We start from the raw sequence: 13,719 nt of genomic DNA on the forward strand, positions 1-13,719 counted from the left end.
GAATAATATCAAGGATAAAACCAAAAAGAAGACATTTACTAGCTTAAGATTATTTTGGGCCACAACAGAAATAAATCTACTGAACAAAATGAAAGGCAAGAAATGACAAGAAAAAGCTCTGTGATACATGTTGATGAAGACAAGTGGTTAATGTTGATAACATACAAAGAGCTGTCACAAAGCAACCAGAAGCTCCCTCACTTAAATGTTTGCAAAGGACAAAAGGGATCATTCACTTTTTAAAAGTCAGAAGGCTAATGAGTGGAAAATGCTCAATACTTCACTGGTCATCAAATGCAAACTAAATCAATGAAAAAGCACTTTGCCTCACCATATTGCCAAACATTTTTCAAACATATTCTAGCTAGTGTCCATCTGTGGGAGAAAAAACTGTGTGAGATCTTTTTGGAGGATGACATGTCAATGGATATGTAAACTCTGAAAAACGTGTGTACACACAGACTCAACTCCACTTTTAGGAAACGTTTCGTTTAGAAAAAAATCAGTTCAAAAGATGTACTCATCAGAGCATTTACACAGCACTGTATACAATGGTGGGAAGAAAAGCTGAAGTGAAATCATATCCAGCAATAGAGAATTGGTTACATAAGTTATTTTACATCTTTTCATTCCCCACTGGAGAAGGAATTTCTAGAGTCACTTGAAAGGAGCCTGTGATGTATGTAATTGTCACATCCAGGGACTAAATTTTCAGAATCCTTAACTAAACGAATACTCATACAAGATCACAGGAATGTTTGTACGAGAAGGATGCCAGTCAAACACCCTTTCTGACAGTGGAAAATGGAGAAAACTTACGTGTTCACCATCAAGACAATGATGTGGCAAATGAAGGCGAGCTGTGGGCAGTAAGGGGCCGGCGTTTCGGCGTGGCCCAAGGCCTTGTCCACAGCACTCTCCCACCAAAGTTGTCCTTGCAGAAGAGACCAAACCTGTACATCAGGAGACCCCTCTATCTGAAAGGACCAGGTGAGTCTGGAGTGGGAGGACGTTTATGATATACACCTGAGTGAATAAACCGAGCTTCAGAAAACATATAGTATGGATTTATTTTTCAATAAAGTATATACACACACACATATACATAGATTTCTCATATACGTGTCTGTATGTATGTGTATACATATATGACAAAGGCATAAAGGTCATGAAATATATACTCCACATTGTCAGCAGCTTTTACTCTCAGGAAAAAAGGGGAAGGGAAGTAGGGGACTTTCGGTACCACCACAGTTCTCTTTTCAGAATTTCAATTAAGTATACTTGGAATTTAAAAGCTTATTTAAGTCCGAAGTAAAATGGACGATGCCTCCACTAGACAGAATGCTATACTGGTCATTAAAAATCATGCCAGGGGAGATAGAATATTGTAGAAAAACGTGTAATAAGCCGAATGGAAAATGGAGGTCTCCACGTAGTAATCAGGCATAAAATGCTCGCTGGTTTTTATGACAGAGGTAATACACACTGATGAAAAGAACAGAAAATAGATGTTAAACTGTTAATTATTATCTCTGAGTAGTGGGACCAGGATAGACACTTTTGCCCCTTTGTTCAGACTTTTATATTAAATACACATTATTTTTCATCTGAAAAAAGCATTTTTAGATGTCTAGTAAAACACATTGATAAACATGCACGAGTACTTACGGAAACAAATAACTAGGAGACACCACAGCAGCGTCACACAATGTAGAACGGGCGATCCTGAATAACACCACACAGTTACATAAGGACCCACAAAGTGAGAGCACCTGCTGTAACAGGGCGTGGCCCCCTTCTATTTGTCAGTTGTGTCTTCAGGGCTGAGGCAGTTCTGAGCACGGCCAGTGTCAGTGCTGGTGTCTGGATGGATGCCACTGGAGGTGAGGGCACCTGCAAGCCGAGAGGAAGAACAGAAATCATCCTCTGCTTTTCCTGTCTTGTTTCTTTGTTACTTTAAAAGAGAGGCTTAAATAAGATAAAGAATCTTCCCTACTGAAATTTCAGTAATGAAACCGTTTTTAAATTGTTCACAACTTATATTCTGTCTATAACTGTCTTTTCAACAAAGCATCATATTTATTAAATGTTAATTAACTCAGTTAATTAACTATCTGTTGAAACCCATTAAAGAACATGAAATGCACTATGTAAAACCACCGCGCCTGCAGTGACTAGCTCAGCTGTCTTGACGGCAGTGCAGGCATCACCCATCATCCCGTGGCCCTGAGCTCCTGATGCTGGTAAGAGAGCACGCTGCCTCCTCAGATGGAGAGAAACGGTGAAAGCATTTTCTGAAATCTACAGCACTGACAAAACATAACTGACAAATCCCAGGCTCCTTGGAGGCTGTCATTTTCTGCTTCTGGCCAACACCCGTCAATGAGCAGAACCACCCCATTCCTGAGCCATGGGACTCACGTGGGAAGCAGTTTTGGAGAAATTTCCAGGTATAGAATGTAACCAACTATACATAGAACTCTCACAAAAGAAAAGATGCAATACTCTGGTATTGGAACACACTCAAAATATTCTCCTAAGCCTTAGTAGATGGAAAGGCTGGGCTTCTCCTCAGCCACTTATTAATTTCACAGCCAGTGAGCATCTCCCACAAACCCTGTTTCCCTGTGTCTGCTAGAAGCCTGAGGCACACTGCTGCTGTCGATCTTATAAGTCACAGGGCAGAGGCGTGTGTCTCATGCCTGCAACCCTCACACAGGCTCGCCTCCTAGCCTCATTGTCTGAACTTGGCCCCATTTTCTCACCTGTTTATTTTGGTATCTGTTTTTCTGTAAGCTGCCTGAAATGCGTTTTGGAACAAGTCAGAAGAATCAGTGGGTAGGTAAATGGACTGAAGGAAAGGTCAACAGAAAGAAGAAAGAAAAGGGGAACAAAGAAAATTTCCTATGCAAAACCCTCTTCTAGTCAGGGAAGGAAACCACCACGGAGAATTGTGAAGAGGCAGGTAGCTTAGGACTGTTTCCTGGATTCCATGAAAAGTCACACCAAGAGATGAAAGGGTAGAATTATAAATAATAAAAGAAAAATAGCATGCATGGTTGAAAAATATATCTACAATATGTACTTTATAATGAATAGATTAAAATCAGCAGGGCCCAATAACACAATAATTGGGTATTCACAGAAATGAGAATCCCATCTCCAAACCACAAGGCATCCCTTTGGAGCAGAGAGTCAACACGGGACGGTCACAAAGCCGTCACCACAAAAGCTATGCTATCCTGCACTTACGAGGAACGAGCAGGTATGCTCGGGCTGCCAATGCGCGTTATTTATCCCACACAGCACCTCTACGGGGGGGGGGGGACGCCTAGCGAGCCCCGTCTCTGCAGGACAGAAAACAAGTCCGTGAGAGGCTAAGCCGACCTACCAGTTCTCCATCTCACAGGACTGGTCACTCCAGAGCAGGACTAGAACTCGGACCCACATTTGTAACCACAGTACTACCGTACTTTATGTCCTTTTTGTGTGTATAATACATTTGTTTCTGGCATGAAAGGATATGTAATAAATGTTCGGTTGTTTTGTCTATCTCATTATCTCACAATCATTATATTTTTGAACTGTACTCTTTTCCCCTGGAGAAAGAACGGAAAGAGCACGTGTCAGAATGAGTTTGGGCTCCATTCTTTATCTGTTACCTCATCTCATCCAAGTCCCCAACCTTGGAGAAGGAGCAAATATTCTCTTCATTTTAAAGAGAGGGCTCCAGTGATGGTGACTTACTCAACTCGAAAACGAAGGCTGGGGAAAGGCACATGCAGCAACCAGAGCAGTATCATCTGTAGGAAGGCAAAAAGAGCTCAGGGGAGGGCTCAGGGGGTCAGGTTTATTTAATTTCATTCGATAAAAGAATACCAAATTCTAAAAATACTAGCATGCAATGTATTTGCTCTTTCTTGACATCTAAATATTTCCACAGCCCACATGTAACATTATCGTGAACTAGTGAAAGGAAGAGTCCTCAGGCAGGGAAAATCAATGCCACAGGCAGGCTGAAACCCAGGCTGGAGGAAAGGAAGGTAAAGGGCATAGATAAGAAGAGGGGAAATTTTGGGAAAAAGACATTATCACAAGGACTCTCAAGCATCATCCAACAATCATATAATCATTCATTCAAGAGAGAGTTACTGACATCCTATTTTGTGCAAGATTTTACAGAGGGCAAAGAAAGACCACAGGGTCCATGGTGGCAGCAAGTGGTGGGGAAATAATACAATTCTGATCCCGGTACCTTGCACACTTGTACTCAGTATAAAGGCAAAAAAAAATAAAGTAAAATAATACTATGTAAACTCTACGCATTTTTGAAACAAAATTAAAGAAGACCTAAATACCTGCACAGACACACCACGCAGATTCCTGGATCAGATGACAGCGCTCTTGGGATGGCAGTGCTCCCCAGAGCGATCCGTATACCCAACGTGTTCTCGATCACAATCCCAGCGGGCTCCTCTGCAGTAACTGACTAGCTGCTGCTACAATTCATATGGGAATTCGAGGGTCTCAGTAACCAAAACGTACTTGAAAAAGGAGAACAATGTGAGAGGACTTGTAATTCTCAATTTCAAACCTTACAACTGTATCTCCAGGTGAGATTAGAGGCCATTTTTAAGTTATTACTGTGGTTATCCTTATTTTCTAAATTCTGTACCATGAATATACCTGGTAGAATAAGAAAAATAAAAAGTAAGATATATTTTAAAAATTGCAAAACAATTCATTCATTGGGGAAAAAATTATTTTAACTATAAAGAGGTAAATAAATATCTAGTGAAAAAGGACTACTAAAAACTAGTGTGCATATACAATTTTCATAATTTGAAAACTGAAAAGCACAAAGACGTCAAGTTTCTAGGGAGACCAATGCAACATATTAATAGTTATTTTCAGAAATTCTAATTTAACAATGAAAACTCTGGAAAGGGAAAATCGTGACTGAGAGCCAACTGCAAACACATGGAGAGCAAAGGCCTAGAAATCACAGCTCCTTTAACTCTGCTACTAACTCAATAGGAGAGGAAATTCCTCACTGAGGGGACAGTGGAATCCCATGCATAAGACAGGATACACAGTACAAACTGCTGTATTAGGGGAGTGAATTTCCTAGGAGAATTCTAAAGTTACAACATTGCTTAAAAACTATAAAAACACTGTCAGACAGATTAAAACACACAATCATATATATTATATACAAACATATGAAGCCTGCTCTCATGTTGCATAGAAATACAAACATATTTGTTCATTTATAGGCATTGATTAATTTATCCCAGTTGGAATATTTCAACTAAAACAAATAATCAATACTACACTTCTCTTGTCAAATCTACTTGATAAGTTATTCTGCTATATAACCACAAAATGTCTAAGATAGATCTAAAATTAGTGAAAAAGATCTTTGTATGGTTCCTTGAATTCTTCTCAAAATTCCAAGCTTAATTTTAAAATAGATCTGAGCAGAATTTCTATATTATCTATTCCCTTATAAAATAAACAACACAGTCTATTGTCAAAATTCTGTCCTTACAATGATTCACGAGCACCGTATCCTCACAAAATTGCTGGACTGAAAGGCACTATCCAGACACTGTGACCGAACCAATGAAACACAAGGAAGACAGTGACCCTATACTGGAGGGCTTATAATCTGTGTCAACACCGGGGTTTTTATTTGATTGGTTTGACTGGGTAGCAAAATAAAATCAATCAAATACTTCCTTCTTTGAGCATTCTGTAAGTCATGACTGTTTCTAGTGTCATGAGCAGGAAAGACTTAAGCATGACTTGATTAGATCAACTAGCAACAGTCATCACTGGAGAGTGAATAATAAAGAAGTTAACTGACAGCAATGCTTCTGCCTACATGAGACCTAAAATAAACCTACACTGGTTTCCGAAAGGAAAATGAGGAGATGAGGTCCCCAATGAGAAAACAAACTAACAAGAAATCAAAAAAGGAAAGACGTTTTCATTCACGATTCCAGGCATTAGTGGAGCATGGTGGTGAAGAGCACAGATGCTGGGGACAAACATGAGTGTCTGAGCTCCCACAGCACTGGGTAGCTGTGACACTGATATTTCAGTGAAATTTTCTGCATCTCAGTCTTCTATCCATAGACTGAGGAGAACAACCACACCCATCTCCTAGAACGGTCCTACAAATTAAGTCATTTTAGATATACAAGTTTAAATAAAATAATTCAGATTTTAAATAATACCCCAAAAGCTCAAGGAACAAAGAAAACAGAGATAAATTGGAGTTCATCAAAATTTAGAACTTTGCTTCAAAGGGCACCATCCAGAAAGTGAAAAAACAACACACAGGAGAAAATTTTTTCAAATCATTTATCTGATTAGGAATTTGTATCTCCAAATGTAAGAAAAAAAAAAAAAACTCCTACAACTGAACATTAAAAAGGCAACTCAATTCAAAGGTGAATAAAGGATCTGAAAAGGTATTTTTCAAGGAAAATATACAAATGTTCAATAAGCACAATGAAACGATATTCAATATTATTAGCTGTAAAGGAAATGAAGTCAAAACCACTAGGAGAAACCGTTTCACACTCACTACAATAGGTTATACTAAAAAAAAGAATAACAAGCACCAATGAGGACACAGAGGAAGCGGAACACGCAGCCCTTGCTGGTGAGGACGTAACACAGTGTGGCCACTTTGGAAAACAGCTTGGCAGGTCCTCAGAGAGTTGAACATTTGGTTTCTGAATGAACCAGAATTCTGCTGTCTGGGCACACACGTAAGAGAACTGAAAACAAATGTCCACATAAAAACTCCTAAAGGAATGTTAACGGCAACACTACTCATCACAGCCAAAAAGCAGCAACAACCCAAATGCCTATCACGTGATGAATGGGTAAACAGTGGGGCCCAGCCATACAGTGGAATATTATTCAGCAATAGCGAAGCATAGAGTACTGACCCAGGCCACAACCTGGACAAACATTGAAAACGCTACTCAGTGTGAAAGAAGTCAGTCACAATAGACGGCTCCACTTACAAGAAGTGACTCGATTTACATGAAATGTCCAGCACAGGCAAACCCACAGAGAGAGAAGAGTGGCTCCTTGGGGCTGGGGGAGGATGGGGAAGATGGGAATGTCTGCTTATGCATACGGGGCTTCCTGTTAGGGGATGAAAATGTTCTAAGATTGACTGCGATGCACAATTCTGGGCATAGAGTAAAAACCGCTGTACATTTTAATGGGTGAATTGTATTAAAACTGTTAAGAAAAAAAGCACCTCGGGCCAGTACCTTCCATAGTAAATGCAAATTGCTAACTTTTGTTAGAGGAAGAAGAAACTGTCCTCAGCATGATAGCAGGAGATCAGCAAATGTGAGTTAACCGGAATTGGACAAGAGCATTTCACTTGAAACTGTTGCTGAGTGTACATGAAATATTCAGAAATACGAAAATCAGTTTGACATTACGAAGAAACATTCTGCTTCAAATGCAGATCAAGTATTGGGCAAGCCCAGCAGCTACAAAAGTACAGAGAAGAAACTTGGTTCTTAAAACAAGCACCAGAGCCATCAAGGAAATCGTGGTGAGGAAAGCAGGCAGCCGAAAATCTGGAACAGTTTGCTACAAATAATTTCTCCACTGAAAATTTAAAAATAAAATGAAACTGATGAAATGCTCTGTTGACCTCACGTGAATGGGCTTCCTCTGGTGCTAGACTCTTCTGTAACCCCGATTGAAAGACTCAGGAAAATCAGCATGGCTCCTGGGAGTCCCCAAAGGACTGCCCACCAGCACGCTGACCACCATCAAATCTGCCAGCATTGTATTACAGAGAAGAGACCAACTTCTGAAAGGCACAGGAAATGTTGAAAAGGGAAGAAAAGGCCGCAGTCAGTCCTGGGACAGAGGCCCTCTGAGCAGAGGCCAGAAGGCTGCAGGTGAACTGCAGTGGCCCTGGGGCAGGAAGGGACCACGAGGGAACAGATCTCAATTCTCTTCTCTGTCTTCATCTGGTAGGAGAGATAAAGCCTGCATCGTTCTCACCTGGAACTGTGGGTTCTGGCTGGCAGAAGTCTTACCGATATGGAATGATTATTTAAGACTCTGTGGAAAAAGTCAAGAAATCGAGAGGGAGTAGGGAGTCAACTCCAAGAGGCTCTCAAATGCTCCCATATTTATTGTGTATAATCAAAGGAAAATTCATTAGCAGTTGTGTGATAGTAAGGAGGAACTTCGGGAAAGACAGGGTGAGGCAGAGATTGTAGAATACACAATGAGTACAAAGGATTAGTTTAATTTTAAGGAAGTAATGGGGTGAAGGGAACAAGATACATTTTTAGATATGTGAATTACAAAGCAGACCACCAGACCAGCCTGGTCCTTGTTTTGGGGATAATAGACTTTCTAACAGCACACAAGCCCAGCGTTTATAGCTGAGGGCCTCGGTCCTTGCTTTGCAACCAGCAGAGTGCTATCTAAAACCTCAGCTATTCAAGCAAAGCATTGTCTCTGCTTTTTAAGGCAAGGAGACTGGAGTGAGGATGCACAGGTACTTGCTTGCTAAGCAGTTTCTAAGCATACTTTTCTCTTCTTAAAGTTCACGGGTGGCTGGGGTGTGTTACAATTTGTTAAAGCAATCATGGGCTCTCACATGGAACCATTATGGAGGACAGCCTAGGATGACAAATCCTGGCTGTCAGTCTTTTTCTGCCAGCTGCAGCCACTCTAGCAGGGACTAGACACATCCGTGAATAACGATCCTACATAACCACCCACACTCTTAACTCCTGGTGCTTGAAACTTAATAGTAGCTCTACACAACTTACCGTAGAAAAGTTTCAGAAATAAAAGTTATTATAATCCTTTTATATCTCATCATATTACTGATTTTTCTGATTGCTCTAAGCAGTTTCTACTTGATAAAGCACCTAATTCTGCAGGTGAATTCAGTAATTCCCATTGGGCATATCTAGCCAGCTTGGACTCGCAAACTTCTATTGGTCAAATACCGATAAACTTAATTGATTTCTTTGTTTATCAATTTCAGCCCGGAGGAGAGGGAGTGTCACTGTTCCTCAGCCCAACCTCAACACTTTTCTCATCAACTCAGGTCTCCTGAAAACAAAACAAAGCATTTGTTACCCTTCCACTCTTTCCACAAACCCAGCAGGAAACATCAGCCTGGAGAAAGAATTCAACACAAATGTTAAAAGAAAAATCTATAAACCTGAAGCAACTCCATCTCCGAATCATGATACACAATGGCATGAGAATAAGTGTGTCAGGCACAAAGCATGCGTGAAGCTGACCACCTCACTTCTATTCTTCAAAGGAAGGAAGGTTTTCGTATTTTTTAGTATAATTCTTTGTCATTGTTTCTGATGCCAAAAAATAGTTTATGAAATAATTATGCACTGCAATAACAGACATTTATTGTATAAATTACAGAAGGCATTCAGAGGGGTAGGAAAACCCACCTCTGTAAAAAATGCAAAATTTCTTCCCCTGTGAAGAACACGTATACAAAATGCAACAGAGAATTCAAATTCTTGTGGAGAGGAGCAAAAGTCACAGAATCAAAGCAAAGTCATTACAATGAGTCAATTCTAAATTCACTGGACAAACATGATCAATGCATTCAAATAATATTAAAGGCACACTGTTAACCATTCACTTAATGATCTTAAGGCTAGAGGAAGAATTTCCCTCTTTAACAGACAAAAGAAATCAATAAGGTGCCCCAAAAAACAACGACCAAAGAACAATCAGTTTTTTAAAAGTTTTGATAAATCAGCATGTTCTAAAGATCAAAATCCAGAAATTTTAAACATTCATTCAAACCACAATGAAACAAGCCTTTAAAAAAAAAATAGAAACTAAGCACATGGATCATGTACATAGATCAAGAGAATTTCTTGTACCACTGGAAGAAAGAACAGGCAATTGCCTTTTACTTGAAAAATAAAACTACTTTTAAAGATAACTGCTAAAACACATTTCATCATTCATGTTGCCTTGAAAAATCTGAGGCACTTGTATCTGATCAGAAAAGCAATTCTGAGTAATAGCAGGTTACAACTCAGTGCCAGTTTGCTTTAGAAGAAAAGAGAAATGAAAAGCTACTGTTTCTCATATCCTGCACAAAGTGTGTAGTGCCTCCTTGCCTCTTTCTCCTCCCATTTTCTAAGCTCATGCTCCCCAACCCTTCTGAAACAAGTATGAGAACCTCTTATTCACAACAATATGCCAAATGACAAACAATATCAATTTAATTGTGTAAATATATGACTACACCTTGAACTGGAGGAGAAAGGTATCCGAAGACTATATGGAACTTATTTCTACCTTCCTGAAATCACACACACAAACATTCACACAGACACAGACACTTACCCCTGGATTACTGGGCAATTCACAAGCTTAGTACTTACAACTTCTAGAAGATAACTTTTTAGTTAGCTTAAAATACAAAACTGTCAGCTTTTGAAAGCCTTGATCATCTGCTAAACCATCCAAATACCAAAGAGACCCAATTAGCCTTCTCTGTAGAATGTAATTTCCCTTGATGGCAAAACAGACCCTAAGAATTACTGGATCAAAGATTCGTGTTTATCACTACCTATGATCGTTTTTAAGCACATTAACAGATTCAGAAATTATTTCTCAACAACAATTATTCTTATTGAAATAGCATACGTGTTCAATTGTATATACCGAGACTAGGTAACTTGATGGTGTTTAAGAGCTATTTTGTTTATTGCAATAGTTATGTTCAAGTGCAGACAAGGAGGGCGTGTATTATTCAATTGTAAAACACCTGCTTAGCATGCACAATGTCCTGGCTTCATTCTGCACTACCTCCAAAAAAATAAATAAAAATAAGTGCATATTTAAAAATATGAATAAAGTTATAAAAAAATGCAGACTAAAAACCACTGCAATCTAGGTGCTACAATTATACAAAAAAAGGGTTTGTATCAAATATTGACTATATGCCAATCACAGAGACAACCACAAATCACACCTGACCACCATCACGTGTGATTCTCAGCAACCCTACTAAGTAGACACGGAAGAGAAACCCGGCTCTGCGGATGAGGAGACGGAGCTCGGAGGAGCCGGGGACGCTGACCGCCCTGCTCCCCGTGACACCGCGTCAGCCCAGGGCAAGCGCTGACACAGCTGCTCTGAGGGGACACCCAGCTGCACGGAAGTTTGGGGCACTGGGGAGTCCCAGAAAACACTAAAAATTGTTCAGTGGAAAACCAGCTCAAATATATTACACTGTGCCTCATCCTTTAAAAAGGGAAAATGACTGAGACCTTTTTGATGCCTCCGTGTCCTTTCAGCCATCATCAATTATTTGCATTCTCAGCATGACCAGTGATGAACTAGACCCCATTTGAAGTGCACTCAGATGGAAGAGCTTTTAAAGTTATTTTATGAAGTTTGTAAGACTCTGTCTATGCCTCACACAGGCGGTCATCCATCACTTCTCACCTGTGTGGACGTACCACCTGAAATCACTCCTTTCTGCTTTTTAAAATCCCTTCATCTAATCCATACTTTTCAACAGCAAAGAAGCAGCTCAACCACAGACAGTGGACAGTTTTTCACCAAACGGACTCGAACATCCCATCAGACAACCTGGAAACTCTTTTCTTCTATTAAACCCACTTGCAGGTACTTCATCATTTTCTGATTGGTGGACTTGGCCGCTGACTGGCTTACTCAGAGAGCTCCCAGCCTCACATCCGGGGGTGGGAGAGGACCCCGCTGTTGGGGGAAATCAGTGCGGTTGGTGGAAATCCTCCAGCCAGGTCTTCTCGGGTTGAAGTGCCACAACGTGCTCAGAAATCATAACGTCAGCACCCCTGGGCTCCCATGGACTGGTTTCACATTAACCAAACTCATCACACACTGATGAAAGAAAACCAGAAACTTAACTTACTAATGTAACAGAAGATGTGAAACTGAACCAGACTGAAATATCAGAGTTCAACCATGAGTACATTTTGTCCTCCACCGCCCAATCGCGGGCAGGCAGTCACATGCAACCATGGACAGAAGCAGAGCAGGAAGGGATTCTAGATTAACTCAATGGACTAAATTTCTCTTATAAGAACAGATATACTGCCTGGAAAACAATTAACGCCAATCACAGTGCACTTTCCGTAGACAGTGGCCGAGATACGACTATGAGCACCTGTGTAACTCTCCTTTCCCTTTCCTTTCTGGGCTGACTTATGCACAGGGGTAAATAAATTCAGGGATACAGATAACGCTAAACACCCAAAGCCCATCTCTGGGAGCCTCAAAACCAGACAGCCAGGGTTTAAATACCAGCTCTGCCACTTACTACTTCTGTGATTTTGGCCAACTTACTTACCCTCTGTATGCCTCAATTTCCACATTGTAAACCTGAGACAACAATCAAATCTTCCTTACTCGCTTGTTGAGAAGATTGAAGGATTCATTTCTGTAAAACTCTCAGAAAAGAATGTAGCACACTTTTGGTGCTCAACAAATGTTAATTTAATATCAAAGTGATTTACAAGTCTCCCTTCTAATCATTTATGTGTTTCCTGGCTAGTCTAAGTCACAAAGAAAATCCTTATTTCTACTTTTATAAACTCTTGGGGAGCACCCTTCTCTTCTATCTCACCACCTGTTTAAACCGTGGGAGGGGATGCCTCCTAACCACTCCTCTGGGCCATGGAGAGTGCTCCTCCCTTCACACCCCTGGCCCCTGGCCCACAGCTAGCCCTCATCACAGTAACAGAGTGAGGTGTGAGTCTGGGAAGACAAGCAGGGAATTTGAAATCCTTCCTTTCCCTCCAGTGTTGGTCACCATTGGGAAGCACCCGGGATGCTCAGTTCCATGGCAGGAAAGCCCTGTGCATGAAGGGGCAGGTCCTCTCAAGGGAAGGCTCGCTGTGGCCCAGAGCTACATGGGACAGGGTGAGTCTCTAATTCTGGGACACAGTGTCATGACATGCATTTCCCACAGCCCTGAAGTTCATGGAGAATGTGGCTTCATCAGTAACAAAGAAGACATTTATCGCATGCCTACTGTTTTGTGTCATCTCTCAGTTGGCTGCTGGAGACAACATGTGTATAAGTATTGGATCTCCTTAGGCCCTAACATATATGAAGTAACAAATAATTCTGTGGCTTAACGTTGGTTCAGGATGACTGTGTAACAGTTCTTACTCTGCTGATGCTTAATTATGGTTATAGGAACTATGGAACCTCCTCAAATATCTTTCATCATAAAACCAGCTTTTCTTATTTTCCTGTTTCTTAGTAATTGCCAAAGACTCTCAAATGATGGCTTCACACAAAACAGCAGCTAAAGTTTTTGAGCCCTCTTGACATAACCACTGTGGTAAATACTATACATAATTTCTAATTCTCACAATTCTACAAAGTAGATACGAATGCCCCCATCTCACAGACGAGGGAAAATCTCAAAACGAACTGACTCAGGTTCACGTGGCTCAGTGGCAGGGCGTGCAAACAAACCCAAGTCAAAAACTACACCCCTTCGTAAATGCACCAAATCTCCTACCAGCAATTAACACACAGCGGCGGGGTCAATACTCAGGGAACTCAATACGCTTTTCAGCTTTAACGTGCCCCAGAGGCCGCTTCTGGTTGTTTTATAAAATCCCGGCTCACTGGTTTCTAACACTGGAAGACAAGACG

At 40.7% G+C, this 13,719-nt stretch overlaps 1 protein-coding gene across 3 annotated transcripts in view; it reads right to left on the minus strand.

The window, feature by feature from the left end:
• LOC140693132 (trafficking protein particle complex subunit 9-like) overlaps positions 1-13,719 on the minus strand; it is a 92,140-nt gene that overhangs the window by 28,981 nt on the left and 49,440 nt on the right. The window contains exons 2-5 of one of the 3 annotated variants that reach the window (XR_012068826.1): positions 4,362-4,547; positions 3,751-3,806; positions 1,672-1,896; positions 802-1,026 (exon numbers count right to left, since the gene is read on the minus strand). The exons of 1 other annotated variant lie outside the window; for it this stretch is intronic. The gene's annotated coding sequence lies outside the window, so the exon portion shown is untranslated. Of the gene's footprint in view, positions 1-801; positions 1,027-1,658; positions 1,897-3,750; positions 3,807-4,361; positions 4,548-13,719 lie in introns of those variants that run through there. One more of the 3 variants, XR_012068827.1, reaches the window with a different exon arrangement.

The sequence above is a fragment of the Vicugna pacos genome, unplaced genomic scaffold, assembly GCF_048564905.1.
Source record: "Vicugna pacos unplaced genomic scaffold, VicPac4 scaffold_19, whole genome shotgun sequence".
In the NCBI taxonomy this organism is placed as follows: domain Eukaryota; kingdom Metazoa; phylum Chordata; class Mammalia; order Artiodactyla; family Camelidae; genus Vicugna; species Vicugna pacos.